The sequence below is a fragment of the Hippopotamus amphibius genome, chromosome 6 (assembly GCF_030028045.1).
Source record: "Hippopotamus amphibius kiboko isolate mHipAmp2 chromosome 6, mHipAmp2.hap2, whole genome shotgun sequence".
Classification (NCBI taxonomy): domain Eukaryota; kingdom Metazoa; phylum Chordata; class Mammalia; order Artiodactyla; family Hippopotamidae; genus Hippopotamus; species Hippopotamus amphibius.
Window position 1 is genome coordinate 46,552,259 of NC_080191.1, and position 22,570 is coordinate 46,574,828.

Here is a 22,570-nt window from a genome sequence, read left to right on the forward strand (position 1 = left end):
TTAACTAACAGTGGACACATTCACTTCATAAAAGAAGACAGAGAACTGATAAGCAGTTCACTTTTTGGGGGGTGGGATGGAAAATCTGGATGCAGAAATCTCAGTGCATCCACTTATCTGTCTTTGACTACTTTCAACCTAGCTATTAAATTCAAAAGTTGGGGGCTGAAGCCCCCATTTCTGTATTCTATTTTCTGACCTAGATGTTGTTAATCCCCTAAAGGATAAAAGGTTATGATACACAGAAAAATCAAATATTTGAAAAAGGAAGCAAAACTACTATAAAAATCATTGGTAAAATGAAGATGAGAAAACTATAAAGTAAAACCAAACGGAAATCATTTTCATAAAAATATAATACTTGTATTAGAAATAAAGAATTCTGTAGAAGGATTTTATAACTGAACAATACAGCCAAAAGTGCTATCTTATTGAAATGGAATATTAAGTTTAAAAAGCCTTCCAGAAATCATCAGAAAATAATAAAAAACATGGAAGGAATAAGAACCTGAGTTATCTATAGGATAGAAACAGACATGAAACTCCCTAAAATAAGAGTCTTAGAAGAAGGTAAAATATATACAGAGCAGAGGAAATATTGAAGGAGTAAGGATTGAACAGGTCCAAATGTTAGAGAAAGATGAAATATCTCATATTAAAAAGTCTCATAGTATAAAGACAAGCAAGATCTTTTAAAAAAAAACCACAGCCAGACACATAATAGTGAAACTAAGCTTTTCTAGAACAATGGAAAAAATTCTAATCAACTCATTATTAGATTTATAAACAATACCAAGGGCAAGAGCACAATGGAAAAATATTTTCAAAGTGTAAAAGATAAAGAACTGTATGAAACTATTATCTTTATGGCAAACTAAACTGATATATTAAATAAATATGTAATTTAAGATATGTCAAGAATTTTTTCATACAAAAATATTTATTGGAGCACATCCTATTGAATGGATATTAATAAATCAAGGAAATGCTTAATTAAATATGTAAGATAAGGGTGAGTGAACAATTTAATAAAATTACTGTCACCTAAAAACAGCAAGAATAAAAATGGAAAAGAAATGGAAATTTTATCCCTATTATTGTAGACTAAAACCACAGAGTATATTAATATTGCGAGATGGAGAGGTGCACAGGACTAGAGAGAATCTTAATGTCTATTCTGGCTCAAGAGAAAGGTAAAGAAATTAATGACTGAAAATTGCAAGGGAATCCAAACAAACAGAGTTTTAATAAATTACAAACAACCACCAGATTTAAAAAATATGTAATATTTTCAAATCAAAAGAAGAAAACTTTATCTCTTCTTAAAATGAGAAAAAATAAATGCACTGAATATAAAATGACATAAATCTAAATATAGCCATGATTACAAAAAAATGTAAATCAATTAAATTTAATGATGCAAAAGGTGAGGGCTTCACCTACACACAGCCTCTCCATGTGGTCTTGATTTCTTCACAATATATATTTCATGGTTGCTCAGGTCTATAAAAGCAAGTGTTCCAAGATAATCAGATGGAAGCCATATTACCTTTTATGACCTATCCTTGGATGTACCATAGTCTTATTACTGCTACCATACTAACAAGCTTTCCAGGATTAAAAGGAAGAGAAAATAGACCTGAATTTTCAGTGGAGGGGAAAGATGTCAAAATCACATCATAAGAAGAACATATATATGTCAGAGGAGATCTTATTGTAACCATCATTGGAAAATACAATATCAGTCTCCCTTCTAATTAAAACAATCCATTTCCCTCTCACATACAAAATATAGCAATGCCTGCCCCTCAAGCCCCTAAGCCTTCTCCTATACAACATCAGTCCATCAAAATTCTCCTCGGGCAAATCTGATTCAGCTACAACAGCTGAGGCTCTTCAGGTCCTGTACCTTGTGCAGGGCTCTTTGAATACAACTTCTCTCAAACTGATGACCTGTAAACTAAAGACATATTATACGTTCCCCACATAGGCAGCATACAATGATGGCATAGGCATAGAATAGCTGATATGGACACTCCCATTCAAAAACAGAAGACACACAACAGTTACAGGTCCGAAAAACTACTTGAATCCAGCGAGGCACATGTGGCCAGTTAATTGTTTAGGGCTAAATCTCTGAGCTTCAGAGTTCTTGGTGGCCCTAGACTATATGCTCCAAGATCTTGGTTTTGCTCTCTGAGGCATCTTTCTTTTACCATAAGAAATGGCCTGTGATTGCAAATGAGTGGTTTTCTCAGCCTGATTCCTACCTGTATTCTTTAAAGGAGTGTGAAAACCTTCCTTTATTTTGTATAGTCTCTCCTGCCTTCAACTCAATATGATATAATTTCTTTAAAAAAAATACTCAGTTTTGGGGGTATCCATTTATAATATACTCCATTAGACAAAGACCACATCCACAAAAACCCCTTCACCAGGGACTCCCTTTGAACATACCATGTGATAAACCTTTCAAGATTCTTAGAAATCCTATTTTTTTAACAGATACGGCCACAGAACATGCCATTAAGATACTATGAAGGTCTTTTGTGTTTGTTAAAAGGTCTATGATCCCTTTCACCATTGCAACAAAAACAATAAAATACCTAGGAATAAACCTAACTAAGGAGGTAAAAGACCTGTACTCAGAAAATTGTAAGACAGTAATGAAAGAAATCAAAGATGACACAAACAGAAAGATATACCATGTTCTTGGATTGGAAGAATCAACATTGTGAAAATGACTATACTACCCAAAGCAATTTACAGATTCAATGTAATCCCTATCAAATTACCAATGGCGTTTTTCACGGAACTAGAACAAGAAATTTTACGATTTGTATGGAAATGCAAAAGACCCCAAATAGCCAAAGCAATCTTGAGAAGGAAATACGGAGTTGGTAGAATCAGGCTTCCTGACTTCAAACTATATGACAAGGCTACAGTGATCAAGACAGTATGCTACTGGCACAAAAACAGATACAGATCAATGGAACAGGATCGAAACTCCAGAGATAAACTATGGTCAACTAATCTATGACAAAGGAGGCAAGGATATACAATGGAGAAAAGGCACCTCTTCAATAAGTGGTGCTGGGAAAATTGGACAGCTACATGTAAAAGAAGGAAATTAGAACACTCCCAGGCTTCCTAGGTGGCGCAGTGGTTGAGAATCCACCTGCCAATGCAGGGCACACGGGTTCAATCCCCGCTCTGGGAAGATCCCACATGCTGTGGAGCAACTAAGCCCGTACACCACAACTACCAAGCCCGTGCTTTAGAGCCCATGAGCCACAACTATTGAGCCCATGTGCTGCAACTACTGAAGCCCACGTGCCTAGAGCCCATGCTCCGCAACAAGAGAAGCCATGGCAATGAGAAGCCATGGCAATGAGAAGCCCACGCACCACAACAAAGAGTAGCCCCCACTCACTGCAACTAAAAAAAAGGAAGCCCACACACAGCAAAAAAGACACAACACTGCCAATAAATAAATAAATAAATAAATAAATAAATAAAAAATAATAATAATAAAAAGAACACTCCCTAACACCATACACAAAAATAAACTCCAAATGGATTAAAGACCTAAATGTAAGGCCAGACACTATAAAACTCCTAGAGGAAAACACAGGAAGAACACTCTTCGACATAAATCACAGTGAGATCTTTTTTGATCCACTCCCTAGAATAATGGAAATAAAAACAAAAATAAATAAGTGGGACCTAATGAAACTTCAAAGTTTCTGCACAGCAAAGGAAACTATATGCAATATGAAAAGACAACCCTCAGAATGGGAGAAAATATTTGCAAACGAATCAACAGACAAAGGATTAATCTCCAAAATATATAAACAGTTCATCCAACTCAATATCAAAAAAACAACCCAATCAAAAAAATGGGCAGAAGACCTAAATATGCATTTCTCCAAAGAAGACATATGGATGGCCAAGAGGCACATGAAACGCTGCTCAACATTACTAATCATTAGAGAAATGCAAATCAAAACTACAATGAGGTATCACCTCACACCGGTGAGAATGGGCATCATCAGAAAATCTACAAACAGTAAATGCTGGAGAGGATGTGGAGAAAAGGGAACCCTCTTGCACTGTTGGTGGGAATGTAAACTGATACAGCCACTATGGAGAACAGTATGGAGGTTCCTTGCAAAACTAAAAATAGAGTTACCATACGACCCAGCAATCCCACTGCTGGGCATATACCCAGAGAACACCATAATTCAAAAGACACATGCACTCCAATGTTCATTGCAGCACTATTTACAATAGCCAGGGCATGGAAGCAACCTAAATGTCCATCAACAGATGAATGGATAAAGAAGATGTGGTACATATATACAATGGAATATTACTCGGCTGTAAAAATGAATGAAACTGGGACATTTGTAGAGACATGGATGGACCTAGAGACTGTCATACAGAGTAAAGTAAGTCAGAAAGAGAAAAACAAATATCATATATTAAGACATATGCGGAATATAGAAAAATGGTACAAATCAACCAGTGTGCAAGGCAGAAATAGAGACACAGATGTAGAGAACAAACATATGGACACAAAATGGGGAAAGTGTGGAGGGTTGGGGGGAAATGAATTGGGAGATTGGGATTGCCATATATACATTACTAATAAGAAAAAAAATACCAAATTGTACACTCTAAATATATGCAGTTTATTGTATGTTAACTGTATCTCAATAAAAGTTCTTAAAAAAAAAAAAAAGGTCTATGAGGCCCTTTTGAGATCGTAACAAACACTTTTAAAGTTGCACCCTTAGTTTCATCTATAGCATGAGACATTTTTCTGACAGTGCTTGAGAGTTGATCTATAAACTATGGCTATTTCTTACCTTATGACTCTTCTATGGGAGGTTAGGAATGAGAAAGAGTTTCATTTACAAACTTAGCAAGTCTAGGATCATTTATATTTACACTAAATTTTCTCTTCTCTCATTTTATATTTGGCAGCTAGAAAATAGACAGCACACTCAAAACTTTGCTTGGAAATCTAATCCCCTTACCTTAGATCATCAAGTTCTTAGTATAGCCTCTATTTTCTACATTACTATAGTTGTCAGTTTTATACTTTCTGCCTCTGCATAAAAGGCTCTTCTTTCCTCCAGCTTCCAATAACATTTTCCTCTCTTTCCTTTAAACCCTCACTTACCAGTCTCCTCAGTGTTTTATACTTTTACTAACACTGTCTTTGATGCCCTTTAGGCTTTCACTAATGGTTTCCTCAGTGCCCTTTCAGTTTCTTTCCACCAACTCATACCAACAGCACTGCATCATATTTTAAATTTTGTAAAGGCAGCATTCCAATTACCGGTACCACAGTGTATTATGTCTATCTATTATAAAAAATTACCCCAAAAGCTAATGGCTTAGAACCATTTTATTATGCTCACATACTTTGTGAGACACCAATTCAGAATGGGCACAGTGAGGTGGATTCTGTCTCCAACTTGTTATGTAAGGACTCAATGGTAAGAAGTCAGAGATTGGCAATGACTGGCCAGAGTAGGCGCAAGACTCATCTACAGGCTTCTTTATTTACATGCCTGATAGTTTATGGTGATTGCCACTGGATCTGTCAGCTGGGACTGTGAAGCAGAAGATAATTTGTCAATCACCTACAAAGTCTTATATATGATTTGATCATCCTGACAGCATGGTGTCCATGGTTGCCTTGGATTTCTCATGGAGCCCTCAGAACTTTAAAGGCAAGTGTTCCAAGTAAACAGGGAAGAAACTCAATTGCCTTTTATGATCTAATTTCATGACATAAAACAAAAACAATTATTTATTTTGTTGAAATATCGAGTATGTGTAGGGCTTAGTGAGGCTGGTTCATCTCTTTCTGTCTTCAACTGGGGCAGCTTAACAGAGGACCAGGTTATCCATTTTCAAGAAAACTCAGTTACATAGCTGGTGAATTGATAGTGGCTGTAGCCTGGAAGCTCAAACAAGACATGCAGCACAGTGTGTGCATGTCTTGTTTTCTCTCCATGTGAAACTTTCCACAGTCTACTTGGACTTCCACACAGCACGATGATTTAGTTCCAAGAAAAGGTTTCTCAATAGAATCAAATGGAAACTGTTTTGTCTTTGACAACCCAATTTTAGAAGTCACAGAGCATTATTTTTGTCATGTTCACAAACCTATCCAGATCCAAGGAGAAAAAACAGACTCCACAGACTACTGTCAAAATTGTATTATAAAACAAGAATGTATAATGGGAAATAATACTGTTTTAGCCATCTTTGAAAAAGGCAATCTACATAATTATGGTTAATATTGCTGTACAGTATACTTAAAAATTGCTAAGAGAATGGATCCTAAAAGGAAAAAAAATATTTTTTCTTTCTTTTTTTTTGTTAGCTATGTGTGAAGTGATAAATATTAACTAAAAAGAGTGGTAATCATTTTGCAATGTATGTAAGTCAGGTCATTTTGCTGTACACATTAAATGTATACAGTGCTATTCATCAATTATATCTCAATAAAACTGAAAAGAAAAAAGAAAAATGCAATCTGCCAAAGCACTCCTATTCTAGCTTTTTAGAAGAAAAAAAATATGTTTTATGTGATTCATGGAAACATATATGTATATACAATATACATATGTATGAATGAACAATCATTGATTATGAAATTAAGATTTTTATCTTCATTTATATAAAGAATTTATCTGACTTTTTAGTATCTTTAAGTATTTTTTTTTAAATTAAGAGGCAGAGTGTCTTTGTTTTGTGTCCAGGTGGAACTCAAACTACTTGCTACTACAGTAAATTACTGTATCAAATAGGCTTAGGGAAAGGCACATTATTCATCATGCAGACATGGAGTTTTTGTTGTTACTGTTTCTTCAGGCTACAGTAGGAATTAAAATTTGATTTTATTTTTTGAGATAACTGGTACATTACACACTCCCACAAAATGTTTCAATAAATGAAAATTATCTTAATTATTATCCCAAAGAAGAAATAAATATGCCAATTAACTGATCTCTCTGATTATAAAGAGCTGTTAGTAAAACATATAATATTGAGAGGTATTTAATTTCATTTCATGATGATTTTAAAACAAAGAATCTTAAACAGTTAAGCTTAGTAATTCATTTAAAATAATAACAAAATAAAGGATTCTTAGAATGGGAACAAAAGATGGCACAGCTGGATATTTTTTCCACACAAAATTACATTTTAGATCAGCAATTTGTAGAAAAGAAGTCATTATCAGATTATACTCAGTTTGTTCTACTCTTAAATAATATAGCATCTTTATTAAAACCAAATGTAATTCTCCTTATTTGGTCACATAAATAAAAATTGTGTTTTTGCTTGTTTGGCATTAGAAAATATAAGTACGGAATTTATGCCACAATAAAGTGGCACTAAACACTGATTACACCCATCATGTAATTTTGATCAGGTACTTATTTTTATAAAGTTAAACTGCTCAATAAAACTAGATCTTATAAGGCTCCAAACAGGTAAAGAAATTGATATACAAGAAAAATATTGGAATCCTGATATGGGAAAAGACATTATTTTTAGCTTAATGACATAAGATGATTAACAGAGGACTTAAAACTCAGAGAAAAATTAAGAATCTGTTTTTTAAAGCACCAGTTCTATTTGTTTTGAAATATTTGCTGAACAATTCAAACAAAAGAAACCATAAGAAATGCCACACATAAAAGCTGATTGTTTTAAGTTTTAGACAAAGGAACAGTAGAGGTAGTTTTATTCTGACAATTAGCTATGCCCAAACTGCTTTCCCCCCAGTTCTCTTCCCTCTGTGATTCTAGGTTAGAGGTGGGACACAACAGAACTGTTTGCAAATTTGAAGCTGAAATGTCTTTACGATACTCTGAGCTTCACTTGAGCTTATTCAAGTTGCCAGTATATTGACTCACCCTGTTGGGTGGGCCACTACTCTAGATCCCAACTCTCCTACTTCAGTTGCTCCAAGTCATGGCACATAGGTGGCCCCACTGTAACTGATGCCAGCAACTTCTGGAAGAAACTAGCATTCTTGAGGCTGAAGGCAGTTAAAAACACACAAATGCCTCAGTTTGTCCGTATAGGTTCCAGTTTGCTTTTGCTTTCCTTCTTCTTCAGGGCAAGCTTTACCTTGACTGTCAGCTGTTCTGACCTACAGCAATTTTAGGCTCACTGCAGACAGTGGTGTAAGTCTTCATTAGAATTCTTCAACAGCTTCCACAATTATGTAATTCCATCCCTATAGTAAACCCCACATTTCATATTACTCATCTTGGTATACTTCCTTGGTCAAATCCTAACTAATACTTCAGTCAAGTCAGTTAAATCAGGTTTAGGACACATTTCTACATAAGTTCAGTGCTCAGTTACTGTGTTTTTATAGTCTTTGCACGTTATTTTCATATTTCCTTCCTTGAACATCTTTCTTCAACTTTAAGCTGAAACTGAAGAGTTATTGGATCAGTTGGAGAATTAATGAAATATGAACATCCCATCCCTCAAAGCAGCTTCAAATATATATTAATTAAGAATGAAGTATTATACTCTAATTTTGTTTGGTCATATAAACTACCCTTGGTTTATCTAGGGTAGGACTTAACAGAAACTGATACATAAGAAAATATACCAAAATGTTTTACAATTATAAAAAGGCTCACAATTCTATTCATTAACCATAAACCTTCTATGTGGAAACAGTAAAATTTGGGGAGACTATACAGATAAATAAATAATGCCCCCAAATCCTCCAGGTAACCTTACCATAAATGAACAATGTTGATAGTAACATGAGAATGTCTCTTCCTTGAAAACTTAAAGAGCATGAATAACACTAACTCAGATGAAGTGACATTTGAACTGGGTCTTAAATAACAGAAGATGTCTTCTGGTATACAAAAGACAAAGAAGGGATGTAGAGATAGAAGTAATGACATAAAAGAATGGAGACACAAAAGAGCACCCAATGTGCAAGGAATGGTGACCAGTTTGATATTACCACTCAGATTTGTGCTTTAGACAGATAATTCTGAAGTCAATGAGGAAAATAAATTGGAAGTGGGAATTGGAGAATGGGTTATTGGTTTGCAAGCTTAGGCATTAATAGTGCAGGAAGGAGGTATTTTATATCATGTGCTTGCGATTCCTATAGGACACTGAGACAGAAATCTCTAGTGAACTGATTTACATCTAGGTTTGAAGATCAGTTGAGAGGTGGACACCATTATTTAAAATTGATCAATCAGTAGTGTTTGAGGAATACCAAGTTAGAATACAAAATACGGATTGTTTATTTAAATGGATTTGAGTGACAGATCTTATTTTCAATTAATTTATAAACTTGAATTATAAAATTATAAGTTGTTTAAATAAATCTTCAAATAAGCTTAACATTCTAAAATATAAGTTATCTGAATAACTAAGTCTTTTACTAGTGAAAGCATAATGTTTTCCCTAAAGATTGTATCTTTAGATAACCCGGGGGTCCCAGATTGCTTTTTGTTCTCGAAGATTAAGTTCTTAATGTCTCATAGATTTCTACTGAGATTATAACTACTCTACTCTCCACACTGGTAAAAGAAAAATATAGTCAAATTCCTTGGGGATGTGATCTAATCACAGCTGAAACATGGCATCTGAGAAACCATTTCTCATAGACTAATATTGGCTCAATACACACAAGTTATTATTTCACTGGAAAGTCTTTCATGGGAGAACCAAGATTAGTTTTCATTTTAATATTAGTACTGTGTCCTTCTTCTTGAAACATGCTTTCAAATATTCTTAGCAATTCATAATTTTTTAAAAACACACTGATAGAAAGGTATTTAATTTGAGATTTTGATCATTTTGTTTCCAAGAAACATTGTAGGGAAATAACTCCTTATCAGAATAAAGCAAAATTAATTCACAATATATTAAATTTAACTTGAAGATGGAAACCAATTAAACATATGTACTGACATTATGGCGAAAGTAAGTAAACCTAACATTTAAGAGATTTATTGAAAATTTAATGGAAATTTTCCTGATGCTATCAGGTTGCCAATCAGTGAAATATTGCAATTAATTGTGAAAACTTCTTCAGAATACTTAAGAAATAGATTAATTTATATATCACTTATATGTTCCTGGCAATAAACACAGAGTAGGAAAAATTTTATCTTTATATACCATGCACCATAGGACCAACAAATCAAGGAATCTCTCTAGATAAACTGCAGATTAGAAGACCCTTTCTTATGTTAAAAAAATGAGAGAACTTGGGGGATATTTTTGTACAATATTATGCAAAAGTAAAGATATCTTATCATACTACAATATTATAAAAACAAGTTAGGAGAAAAAATAAATATTTAGGTAATTTGAGGAGAGAACTATTAAAGCAAAGATTTCATAGTGTGAATGAAGCGATTTTGAAATTCTATTTAGAGGATAAACTGAAATTCTATTAGTATTATAAGGGGTCTTTTTGGTATGAAATTGTGCACGAAAAAAGAGTAGGGCGTGGAAATCACAGTAATTTACTAACTCAAAATTATTTAATATCCATGAGCACCATACTTTCATTAGCCCAGAAGATCTATAAATGAAAATATGTTTCCATTCTCTTCAAAATATTTGTATTGCATTGATAAAAAAACTATGCAGGGAACTACTTCTTGTAATTGTAGCATAAAGATAATTGGACAGTTCTCCTTTGAAGAAAACAAATATAAAATTGGATTAAATTGTCCAAAAAGGACTTTTCAAGGCACTGAATGAAAAAAAAATAGTAGACAACAAATTTAGAAGTGTTTACTCTGGCTGAGCTGTTGTAGGAATTGTAGCCTTGTTGCCACATGATGGGGCCTGAGAGAGCCCTGTGAGGAAAAATTCAAGAGAAACTACAGAATTTGCCCAGTATTAAAACTGTTTCTCAACCCAAATATAGTTCCATCGACAGAGCTTTAGGGATTCAAGGCGGCTGACTACTTTGCAGAGAAAAGAGGCATAGGGAAGATCTTTAGGGAGCCAGGCTTCAAAAAAACAAAACAAAACAAAAGTACGGTGACATTAGTGACTCACACAGGGTAAAAGAGACATTCTGCAATTTGAGTCCAGGCAAACAAAAAACCAGTAATCTTAAAAAACAAAACAGAGGGAAGGGTCTCTACAAAGTATAATCTACAACATATAGTTTTCAACCAAAAATTACTAGAAGAGCAAAAAAAAATTTATTAAAGCATTACTTATACTCAGAAGAAAAAAATAGTCAACAGCCACTGATTCAGTGTGGGCACATGTTGAATTGAGCACACAAATACTTTAAACCAACCATGTAAAATATTTTTAAATAATTAAAGGAAAACTATTTTTAACACCAACAGAAATATACTAGGAATGATTCAACAATATTGTACTGGCAAAATGTATAATCATTAAAACAAAAACTTCACTAGATGTGTTAAGCAGCATTTTGGAGACAGAAGAAGAATCACTGAATTGAATTGGAAGATATATTGGTAGTAATTACTGAATACAAAAATCAGACAGAAATATAAGTTTAAAGAAAAATGAATGGAGACACAGAGAGGTGTGGAACTATATTATTCAATCCAGCATATAAGTAACTCTACCAGAAAGAAGAGAAAGAATTAAAAGTATATACTGGAAAAAAATAATAGCTGAAAACTTCCAAAATTTAGACAAAAACTTTAATTCACAAATCCAATAAGCTCAATGAAATCCACAAAGGATCAAAACAAGGAGAATTAGGGATAAACACACCATAATGAAACTGCTGAAAGCCAAGACTAAACCGAAAATCTTAAAAGCAGCAGGAGAAAAAAGGCATCACATATACAGGAAACAACAATCTGTTAATGGCTAATTTCTCATCAGAAATAATAGAGAACAGAAGGTAGAAGGATGATAAATTGAAAGTGATGCACACTCACACACACACTCTCTCTAACACAAACTACCAATCAGAAACTCTACATTCAGCAAAATTATCTTTCAAAAATGAATGCAAAATAAAATCAGTTCTTGACTTAAGAAAATAATAAATCGAGAGAATTTATGTTTAGAAGAACTGCTCTAAAAGAAATAGTAAATAAAGCTACAGAGGAAATGATGCTAGATTTGTAACTCAGCTAGAAAAGAAAAAAAGAAGAAAACTAGAAATGGTAAATATGAGAGCAATTATAAAATCTTGATGTACACAGTTTTATTTTCCCCTTGATTTCTTAAAATTCATATGACTGTTTAAAGCAAAAAATGTACACCCCCCCACCCCACATGTCAGCGGAAAGGAGAGAGCATGCAAACAAAGATATTCTAGGGAAAATTTGTTTTTTAACCAATGTAAGCCAGTAATAACATTAAATAAGTTATGGTAAGTTAAAATATATATAGTGTAAACTTTATGGCAACCACTAAAAACCTAAAAGCAGGAACAAGGGAAGGAAATCTGCTGTCACACTGCTTTTCAACATTGGAAAGGAGGTTCTAGTCAATAAAATAAGCAAAGAAAAAAAGAAGTCACACAATTGGAAAAGAAGAAAGAAAGCTGTCTATTCACAGGTGGTATGATGTTGTATGCAGAAAATCCTATAATTTCTGCAGAAGAGCTACTGAAATTAATAAGTGAATTTAGCAAAGCCACAGGATATAAATCAATATGCAAAAATCAATTATATTTCTGTATACAATTATTAAACAATCTAAAAACACAATTTTACAAAAGTTCTAGTAAGAAAACAAGAAAAAATAAATTATAAAAAATTAATGGCAGATGTGCAATGCATGTATGCTAAAAACTGTAAAACAATGTTAAGGAAAAGTAAAGAAGATCTACATAAGTTGTCAATCATACACTTTTCATGTGTTGGAATACTCAATCTTGTTAAGAAGGCAATTTTCTATAAATTGATATGTTGATTAAAAATATTTCCTGTGAAAATCCTAGATCTTATTCAGAAAGGTCAGCTGATTTTTTTTATTTATATGGAAATCCAAAGTATCTACAGTAGCCAAAATAATTTTGAAAAAGTAGTACAAAGTTGGAAGACATATTACATGACTTCAAAATGTGCCTTCAAACTTCAGGGTTCCACAGTAATCAAGACAGTGTTTTATTAGTTCAAGGCTAGACATATAGACAAATGGAACACAGCAGAGAGTCAGATATTGACACAAAGACATATGGTCAATTGATTTTCCCACAAAGGTGCCAAGGAAATTCAATAGGGAAAGTATAACATTTTCAATAAGTAGTGGTAGAACAACTGGATACACAAATTAAAAAAAATCTTAACTCTCACCACATTCTGTTCACAATACTTACCTCATAGTATTGATAGATCATAGCTATAAATGTAATAACTAGAATCATGAAACTTCTGACACAAAACATAGGATAAATTTGTTTTGTGTTGCGGGGTTAGGCAAACTTTCTTAGATAGAAACAAAAGCTGGAACCATGAAAATGAAATCTTGATAAATTGTACTTTGTCAAAATTAACAAATTTTTTTAATCACACAAAACCTATCCAACTTTATATAATCACGAAGCCTATGTTTATGGTGGTGAAAAGCACACACAAAAGTTAATGTATTGCTTCTAAATGTAGGGGAAAGATTCAATCCTTTAAATTTTTGCTTTAAGAATAGCCTTATAAAATGCAAAACAAGCATGCTGCCTCAAAAGTGAAAAAGAATATTCATATCCAAGTCCACAAGCAGCATGTGTATGTACTATTAATAATACTCCATATTATATCAGAGAAAACAAGAAAAACATAATTGAGTATACAAACTTCATCATAAAGGCAATATATATTTGTGTCTTTGCCAAGAAGTTTTGAATGTAATTTAAAATGTTGCAAAGCCAACTAAAATATTCAGGTCTCTTCTGGACAAAAGAAAATTACTAAAAATATCTCATAGACATAGCTGTTTTTAAAATTTTTAATTTAATTTTTATTTTATATTGGAGTATAGTTGATTTAAATATTGTGTTAGTGTTGGGTGTACAGCAAAGTGATTCAGTTATACATCTATCCGTTCTTTTTCATATTCTTTTCCCATATATGTTATTATGGAATACTGAGTAGAGTTCCCTGTGCTATACAGTAGGTCCTTGTAGATTACTTTTATAAAAAGACAGTTAAAAAAAATTAAAATGCAAGACAGATTGGGAGAAAATATTTTTGAAATATAGATCTCAGGAAGTTCTTGTATCAAAAATATGTAAAGAATTCTTACAACTCGACAATAAGATAAACAACCTAATAAATAAATATGCAAATGATTTAAATAAAGACATAACCAAAGGAGATGCTTAAGGGGCACATAAACACATAAAAAGATGCTCAGAAGCCTAGTTATTGGGGAAATAGAAATTAAAACAACAATGTGATACCACTGTGTGCCCAATGAAATGGCTAAAATTAAAGAAAATTGATTTTGCCATGTGTCAGGGAGGAAACAGAAAAATCAGGCCTCTCAAACCTTGCTACTGGGAATGTAAAATGGTCCAGAAACTTAAAAAAGTAGTTTGGCAGTTGGGTGTGTGTGTGTGTGTCTGTGTGTATGTGTGTGTGTGTGTTGTAAGAAAAACATATACTTACCATAGGACCTGGCAATTCCTCTCAGGAATATATCCAAAAGAAATGAAAACATGTCCACAGAAATACCTGTATATAAATGACCATAACAACATATTCATAATAGTTCAAAGTTGTGACAAACAAAATATGTTTCAACTGGTGAATGGGCACAATAGGATGTATATGTGTACTTAAAACAAGTAAATTTGAACTAAGTGTCAATACATACAAAACATGAGTGAATCTCAAAATACATAATGTTAAGAAAAAGAAGCTAGGCGCAAGAGACTACATGACACAATTTCATTTATGTAAAATTTCTAGAAAAAGGAAAATGTAGTGTGCACATGCACACACACAAAAAAAAACAAGATTAGAATTGCTTGGAGATAGGGATGAGAGCAGTGATTGACTACAATAACATGGGGGAAGTTGGAGGTGATGGATATATGTCCTAAAATTGGTTTTGGTGAAAAGCATATAACTATACACATTTATTAAAATCAATAATGTTTACAGTTAAGGTAGCTGAATTTTATGGTATGTAAATTATACTCAATAAAGGTGGCCAAAAAAGAAAGAAGCATTTATAAATGCTAATATAAATAATGTGAAAATTAATATTTATTGGAAGTATGTGTACATAAATATTATGTGCAGTGATATAGAAGCAAAACCTAAATTTGTTTAGGAGACAGATATCTCAAGTGCCCATACTTTAAAAGAGAATAAATATTTTTTAAATGATATCTTCTGGCCTATTTAATGAGTATAAAATCATGAACATTAACGGAACACCCCAAAGCCAAAATAAGTTTGTAACCTAAGAACTAAAGGAGAATAATAAATGCAAATTACCTACTTTGTCTTTAACTACTTATATTACTAACATGTATTTATGAGATATATTGCTTTTCTTGAACTCTGGGAAAAGAAGAAAGGCTAAAGCACACTTTCCGGGTGATAAAATATACATATCTGCCATGCTTAGCATTGTTGAAAAATGAGGTATTTGTCATATGAAGATTTCGAAGGCAAGGAAACTATATCCATCATTTGCAAATAGTTTAAAGTATTTTTAAGGATATATTTTAATTTACTAGACTTGGTCCTACAGTCACAAACATAGCAGGCTGAAATTTAATATAGCTGGATAAACATTATTTATTAAATTTATGCATTTATCTAGTGAAATAATTTGGAACTCTAGAAATATATGACTCTCTACATTAGTGGTCCCCAACCTTTTTGACCGGTTTTGTGGAAGACAATTTTTCCATGGAGTGGGGGGTGCAGGGGTGTGGTTCAGGAGATAATGTGAGCGATGGGGAGCTACAGGAAGTGGCAGATATACTAGGGGTTGGGGACCCCTGCTTTACATTGCCCTTCTTTCCTCCCACCCAATGATGCCAAGTTTTTATGATTATCAGGAACTATATTGGAGGCTTTGTCTTTCAATCATATCAGCTTCTATTCCCCAGGGTTGCTATGTGTCTACATTTAGCCAACCTCCCTTTTGAAACCTTCACCATATAGCCGCTTTAAAATTTATGCTCCTCCTAAACTACTAAGGACCCTAACAACTTGTCATTCAAATTTGTTAAATTAATTTCCACTAATAGTATGTAAGCTGTGATTGAGGACTTGAGGGACTCTCCTATTTAAAAAGTACAGAATATTAGTATATGGAATTTATGACATTCAATTTGCTGATCACGGAGTTTATTTTCTTCATTCTGGTTTATTCATAAAGAAATATTTATTAAGTGCCTACTATGCTCCAGATGCCGGCATTTTCTCTGGTACAGCACTGAGACTCATGGTTATGTGGCCATGGGATAAACACATAGTCAAATCTACAAAGTCCTCCATCTGAATGCTTCATGTCAAAATACCTTTAATAACTAATTAAATACATTTAATAGTTTTATTTGAAGATATTTATACAAAACTACACCTAATCAAATGGAACATCTTACATTTGCATTTATACTGAATAGCACTGTAAACTTAACTATTTAAGAAATACGAGAAAATTAAAATGGACACAAATATACATGTGTTTAGAGTTAAGTGAAAACACCACACATATGTTCAAATATAACCTTAATTATCTACAAAAGCGAATAATACAGATTCAGCTTCAATCTAATCAAAGTTTTGTAATTTTCAGTGGAGAATTGTGTGGGTAGTTTTCTTTGCATGCAGGCACAGTTAGGGTAATGAGAGCATCTACTAAGTCATTTTTGAAATCATACACAGGTAGAAATTAGAGCAAAGAGGGAAGCTTCTTTTTATTCATTAAAATAGCTAAAACTCCACTTGTGGTACTGACATAAAAGGAAAGTTATTCTGAGTACCTAGAAGTAATATCTCATAGGATAACCTCAAATGATACCTTTTGGGAATTCTTTCTAAATTGGAAGGAACTACAGCACAGAGAATGTAACTCCTTTGCTAACAATTAGTTTATCGATATGTATAATTTTTATTTACTTTAAATCAGTCACTATAAAATGAACATTGGACATCTTATGCTGGAAAATTGGTGGCAATATTATAAACAAGGGGAAACATATTAGGTTTGATTAGAAATTCAGGTAGCAATTTAAAACTATATATCAGAAAAAGGTATTTGGAAAACAAGGAAAACAGTTAATACTTTTACAAATATTCTGAGAGCTACATATTTTGCTCATGCAAAATAATCTGCCTCTGCCTAATAAATAAATTTCAATTTTTAAAACATTATTTTCTTTTACATATATCCCTTATGCATGCCTTTTACTTCTAAATAACTGGCTTAAATATAGTTTACTTTGATCTAGAGCAAAAGCAAAGTTGTTAGAGCCATTTATGATTATTGGACTGGAAAGCATAATTACTTTAGAATCCAATTTGCATTCATCAACTGTATCATTAGAATCACACTCTAACATTTTGGAAGTGTGGGTTTTCAAATAAAGGAAAATAAAATTTTAAATGCCTCTTTTCAAACACTAAGCCCATATAAATTATAAAATCGTTTCGCTTAATGTTTCTTTATTCCTTTTACACAAAATGTCATAGTAGGAAAAGGCATCTATAGTCAAATATCCACCAAAATAAAGAATCTGTTTCAAAAAGCCCTTTGGCAATAGGTCATTTTAGCTATATGTGAACACCTGTAATAGGGAACTGATTTCCTAAGCAATTTAAATCAGTGTGTATTAGATCTTTTTGTAACACAGATTTCTTGTACTTTGAGATGAAATCTGTAGTTTGCTGCATCCAGAGAAAGATCTTAGTTTTCCTAACCAAAGCCCTGCCAATGTTTAGACAGGTACATCTTTTCAACATCTTCTTTATTCTCCCAACTAAACAACTGTCATATTTATAACAACTACTCACATGACAAAATGTAATGATCTTGTTTTGGAGACTCTGGGTTGTCAATCTACTTTGCCCCACTTTTTAAGGAGTCTTCTAATTTGAAAAATTGCCTTGTCTAATTGGCCCAAAATAAAATCTTAGCATATTTAATTGAATATCTATAAAAACAGAGAATATTCATAGGGACCTTTGTAAATTATAACAAAACAAAAATAAGACTAGGGCTTAGAGGACCAAAATAAATGTCATGATTTTCATAAAAATCTAATGATACATTTAAAAAATTAGTAATATGTAGCATTCAGATTGTGTTTCAACAAAAGGGGATAAAAAAGGCAACAATAAGGGATTAAAAGAAGATGATTAAAGTTTTAAAAATTATCACAAAAATAGGATTAAGCAAATATTAGATTCATGAAAGGCAAGAAAGACCTAAGTCAGTTATGTGAACCAATCTGATAAAATCTCACATGGCAAGGATAAGAGAGAAAGTGAAGTACAGAGAAGACATAGAGATGAATATGTAAACACAGAGACAATTACTGTTTTGAAAAAAGACCACTGTATGTGGAACAGATGCTATGATCTATGATCATGCATGTAATATAACATATTTTCTGCAGTGAAGAGTCCATAATATTTAGATTGATAAGACAAAATTACCATTTGTGAATAAATTATAACATAATCTTTAAATTACAAGACATGAGATGAAAAGCTTATAATTATTCTTACAGCAAAAACAGAGCAAATAACAAACTAACTATAAAATCAGGATAGATTCACCATAAATTCCAAATTGCTTCAGACTCAAGATGTAATTTGCTTAAGAAGTCAAGAGAAAGATCTATTTAGAAAAACAATACAGAAAAATTACACATTCTGTATCTTACTTAAAAAATTACTTGGGTTGTAATAAATGACTTGTGCTGTAATAAATTACAAATACAAATATATAAAAGTTCTAAAGCTGGACAAAAGAGTATTATAACAGGTTGCAAGCAAGATAGTAAAATAGAGAGAAAAATTACTAACAATTTTAAATTTTGTTATTAATTTCAATTCATATCCTACAGAGATCTATAATATTTAAAATAATAATATCATGTATCAATATATTAGTTTGCCAGGACTAACATAATGAAAACCACAGACTTGGTGGCTTAAACAACAGAAATTTATCTTCCTACAATTCTGGAGACTAAAAGTCCAAGTTCAAGGTGTCAGCAGAGTTGGATTCTTTTTGCTGTGTCTTCACATGCTCTCCTTCTGGGAGATGGAGAAGATAACCATGCTAACATTAATTGGATAACACTAGGAATAGGTTTATTAATTTCAGATAAAAAGAATTTTCAGGGATAAAAAGTAACATTACATAATGAAAACGGAGTCAGTCCTCCAAAAGGGACATAACATAAACTATAAACACCAAACAAGAGAGCATCAAAAAATATGAGGCAAAAACTAATAGAACTTCAAGAAGAAACAGATAAATCCACTGTTATACTTCATACTTCAGCACTTATACTTCTGTAATTGATAGTTCAAGCAGACAAAAATAAGTAAGAATAAAGTTGACTTAGCACCATCAATCAATGTGATCTAAATAGCATTTATAGAATAATTCATCCAACAACAGCAGAATATGTACTATTTTCAAGATCACTTGGTGTACACACCAAGATATATCACATTCTGGGCCATGAAACCAACTAACAAGTATAAAAGAAGAGAAGTCATACAAAATATATTCTCAGATCACAACAGAATTAAGCTAGAAGTCACAACAGAAAGATAGCTAGAAAATCCAGAAATATTTAGAAATGAAGCAAAATACTTCTAAAGAATATGTGAAAAAACAAGTCTTAAGGACATTTAAAAATATTTTAAACTAAGTGAAAATGAAAATACAATATATAAAATAGCACAGAATGCACTGAAGGCAGTGCAAAAGAGAGAAGTTTGCAGCATTGAATGCAGATATTAAAAAAGATCTAAAATCAGTCGAATCTTCACCATTAGAAAACTAGAGCACATTAAATTTAAAACAAGTAAGAGGAAACAAAAACTAGAACATAAATCTATGATTGAAAATTAAAAATTAATATAGAAAATCAACAAAACTAAAAGCTGATTCTTTGGAAAGATTAATAAAATTGATAAATCTATAGCAAGGTTACCCAAGAAAAACGGAGACCAAATTTTGACCCCCAAAATTCATATGTTAAAGTCAAAACCCCAATGTGACTATTTTTGCAGACAAGGGCCTTATGTCTCTTATCTCCTTATTACCAAGGAGATAATGAAAGTCAAATAATATCATAAGAGTAAGGCCCTAATCCATTCGGATTTGTATCCTTACAGGAGGAAGAAACACCAGAGATCTCTCTCCGCATGTACAGACAGAGGAATGGCAACATTAGGACACAATGAGAAGGTGACCATCTGCAAGCCAGAAAGAGAGGTCTCCCAGAAATTCAACTTTGCTATAACATTGATCTTGGAATTCTAGATTCTGGGACTGTTAGAAAATACATTTCTATTAATTAAGCCACTGTGGTATTTTGTTATGGCAATCTGAGTAGACTAATATAAGAAGGAAGACACAAATTATATATATATATATACACGATAAATGAAACAGTGTTCCTCACTACTAACTGCATTGATACTAAGAACTATTAAAGAAATAAACTGAATAACTTGATATCCACAAAACTGATAAAATAGATAAAATAGGCAAATTCCTTGAAAGACACAAACTCCCAAAATTCATACAAGGAGAAATAGATAATCTGAATAGGCATATATATACACACACACACACACACACACACACACACACATACACACATATATATATATGAAAGTGAACTATTAAATGTATAATCTTCAAAAGAAAGCACCAATCACAAGAAAAGAGATAGAAAGAGAGAGAGAGAAAGGAAGAAAGGAAAAGAAAGAAAAAAAGTGAAGGAAGAGGCAAGCATGAACCAGTCCACAGGGTTACAGTAGTGAATACTAACCAACATTAAAGGAAAAAATTACCAATTCTCCATAATCTATTCTGGAATATAGAAGAAGAGGAAATTCCTCATAATTTCTTATTCTTTGAGGCCAGCATTATACTACAAATAAAACCAGATTTGAAAAATGCAAGAAATGAAACAACAGACCAATATCTCTCATGAACATAGATGCAAGGGCCATGAATAAAATATTCACAGATTGAATCCAACTATGCATTAAAAGAATTATAAACCACTACCATGTGGGGTTTATTCCATGTATGTAGGCTGGTTTGATACTCAAAAATCAATTGATGTAATCACCAAATTCACAAATTCAAGAAGGAATATCATATTTATTCCAATTCATGCAGAAAATACATAGGACAAAATCCAACACCCATTCATGATTAAAAAAAACTCTAAGCAAACTAGAATACAGAGGCAGTTACTCAACTTGATAAAGAAGAGATACAAAAAATTTAGAGCTATTATCATACTTAATTGTGAGAAACTACATGTTTTCCCCCTAAGATTTGGAACAAGAATGTCTTCTCTTATCCCTCCTGTTTAACACCATATCAGAAGTCCAAACTAGTGAAATAATAAAGAAAAGGGTATAAAAGTTAGTCAGATGTGGTAGAAGAACTAAAACTGTCTTTATGGACAGATTATATGATTATTGAACAAAGACTAGGGTGAAAAAAAAGCCCTCTGGATCTTAAGCAAGTATAGAAAGATTGCAGAGTACAAGATTAATATACCAAAGTCAAATTTTTATATCAGCAATTAACAATTAGAATTTTAAATTAAAAACACAATACCATTTATAATACCACTCCCAAATCACTTAGGTATAAGTCTAACAAAATGTATACAAGATCAATAAGCAGAAAAATACACAACTCTGATGAAGGAACTCAAAGCAGACCTAGTGAATGGAGAGATATTCAATGTTCATGGACTGGAAAACTCAATATTGTTAAGATACCAATTTTTATTACCTTGATCTAGAGAATGAACAAAATCTCAATAAAAAACTCAGGAATACATTTTGGAGATATTCACAAAATTTTAAAGCTTTTAAGTAAGGGTAAAAGACCTAGAAGAGCCAAAATAATATAGAACAAAGTTGAAAGACTTACAAAACCCAGTACTACGAAGTAACAGTTACCAAGAGAGTGGTAACAACAAATGAGTAGTCAAGAAACAAGACCCAACAATACGTTGTCAATGAGAAATTCACTTTTAAATATAAAGACACATAAAGACTAAAAGCAAATAAATGGAGAAAGAAATACCATAATGACACAAATCAAAAGAGATCAGGAATAGCTATATGAATTTTAAACAGATGTTCTTCAGTACCTGAATGGATAGTGATACATCCAGACTATGTAGTATTTCTGAAACTAAAAAAAAAGCTGCACTACCAAGCCATGAAAAGACATGGAGGAAATTTTATATATTACTAAGTGAAAGAAGCTAGTCTGAAAAGGTTATATACTGTTAAATTCTGACTATCTGACATTCTAGAAAAGACAAAACCATGGAGACAGTAAAAAGATG